The sequence below is a fragment of the Drosophila ananassae genome (genome assembly GCF_017639315.1).
Source record: "Drosophila ananassae strain 14024-0371.13 chromosome 4 unlocalized genomic scaffold, ASM1763931v2 tig00000078, whole genome shotgun sequence".
Taxonomy (NCBI): domain Eukaryota; kingdom Metazoa; phylum Arthropoda; class Insecta; order Diptera; family Drosophilidae; genus Drosophila; species Drosophila ananassae.
The window spans coordinates 1-2,351 of NW_025319044.1; the positions used below are offsets into that span (position 1 = coordinate 1).

Sequence of the window (2,351 nt, forward strand, 5' to 3'; positions counted from 1 at the left end):
AAAAAAAAAAGGCAAAAGAAGCCCCGTGGTTATTATCCGCTTTAAAATATTGGGTTTTTTATGTTTTAAACGCTTTGATAAGCGAGATTCAGCTGCTTTTAATTGCAACTAATCTACGCTGCAAATGTTTAAGAAATTTACTAAGCAGAAAAAAAGACAAAAAGAATCCCCGAGTTAGCTAGTCTTTTACTATCTCTGTCGAGTATTGGCATTTTTTGATGTTTGTAACGCTTTATAAGCGCGTTCAGCTTATTTAGATAAAAATCTAGATGTAGATGAAGTTTTGTAAAGACATACAGTATCTATATACTGCAAAAAATTGAACATAAGACGCCGATACATTAAGTAATCCTTACCTTTTAATCTGCAGATTGGCGAAAGCAAATACAATAGCTTCAGTTTCATGATAAGGGCGCTGGCGGAGTTTGTCAAGTAAGTTTTTTCGTTTCTGTGACCAGTTGGACTTAAAGTCTACACAAAAAACGTTTACAACCAACGTTCAACATGGTAAATTAAAAACGGTTTATTCCTCGGTAGCTCAGTGGTAGAGCAGTTGGCTGTTAACCAATTGGTCGCTGGTTCGAATCCGGCCCGGGGAGCTCTTCTCTGTTGAATTTTAGTGTTGATTTTATATGGGCATTAAATCAGTCGTTTTATGTATACTAGATGGTTGGGGAAATGGAGTAGAAAACAGTAAATACAATGCTATTAGCAACGCAAATCCACCCTGTTGGCAATATATTAGCTCTAATTATCCAAAATGCAGTTTATCCGCCTGTGGAACTGATGTGGGGTTACCTGGTGGTCAAATAGGTAACTCAGAGAGTTGGCCATATGAATATTGGCAGTGGTAGAGTGGTAATACAAAGCCTTCAGCGCATTAATCAAGAGATTGGAACAATAGAAAACAATGTAAATCTACAAAGTTTTATTAGTAATCTAAAAAGTAAGAACGGAGTATGCCATATAATGGGATTAGTGTCAGATGGCGGTGTTCATTCGCATCAAAAGCATATTTCAACTTTAGCAAATAAAATATCACAGCATGGAATCAAAGTGGTGATACATGCATTTTTAGATGGCAGAGACACATTGCCAAATTCAGGAAAAAAATGCATTCAAGAATTTATAAAGAGTATAAAGGGAAATGACATAAGAATTGCTACTGTTTCTGGGCGTTACTATGCTATGGACCGTGATAACAGGTGGGAGAGAACAATTGAAGCTTATGAGGCTATCGCATTTGCAAAGGCACCTCGTCATGATAATGCAGTATCGTTGATTGATGAAAATTATCAAAATAACATAACTGATGAGTTTATCAGGCCCGCAGTAATAGGTGACTATCAAGGTATAAAACCAGAAGATGGAGTGCTGTTGGCTAACTTTCGTGCTGATCGAATGATACAATTAGCAAGTATTTTGCTTGGCAAAACAGATTACGCTAAGGTAGCAAAATTCTCTTCAATTCTAAGCATGATGAAATTAAAAAAGATCTTCAGATCCCTTATATTTTTCCTCCTACTTCTTTCGCTGATACTCTAGGACAAACAATAGAAGACAATAAATTGCAACAATTACGTATCGCCGAAACCGAGAAATACGCTCATGTGACTTTCTTTTTCAATTGTGGAAAAGAAGAACCTTTCTCTGGTGAAGAAAGAATACTCATTCCCTCACCAAAAGTTCAAACTTACGATTTGCAGCCCGAAATGTCAGCCTTCGAGCTCACAGAAAAGCTTGTAGAAAAAATTCACTCCCAAGAATTCGCACTGATAGTTGTAAATTACGCTAATCCTGATATGGTAGGACATACAGGTAATATAAAAGCAGCCGAGAAAGCTGTGCTAGCTGTAGATGATTGTCTTGCAAAAGTGCTGAGTGCTGTTAAAAAGTCAAGCAACACCGCATTAATTGTTACTGCAGACCATGGTAATGTGGAATGTATGTTCGATGAAGAAAATAATACACCTCATACAGCACACACTCTAAATAAAGTGCCATTTATTGTGTCTTGCGATAATCTAAAACTAAGAGACGGAAGGTTATCTGACATCGCCCCTACTATTTTACAGCTACTTGGAATTAAGAAACCTGATGAAATGACAGGTAGTTCATTGATTTCTTGCATTACCCTCTGTCATTCCAGCTAGGCAGCGTTATGCACCGGAATGACATCAAATAGATGTGTTTTAACTTAATCCAACTTTTAAATTTTTCGCTGTTAGTACTAATGATTCATTAAAGAAGCTGTCAATATCACCAATACTATCTATATTTTTTGTACTGATAGATTGGTCAATTCTTTTGACCAAATTAGATAAAACTTTATTAGGGCCAATTTCAACAAA

General features: G+C 36.4%; 1 non-coding gene across 1 annotated transcript; it reads left to right on the forward strand.

Moving 5' to 3' along the window:
* The first annotated feature begins 527 nt into the window (after positions 1 to 527).
* Trnan-guu lies at positions 528 to 599 on the forward strand. The gene has a single exon. It is a non-coding gene; the product is annotated as a tRNA-Asn (tRNA).
* The last annotated feature ends 1,752 nt before the right edge of the window (positions 600 to 2,351 follow it).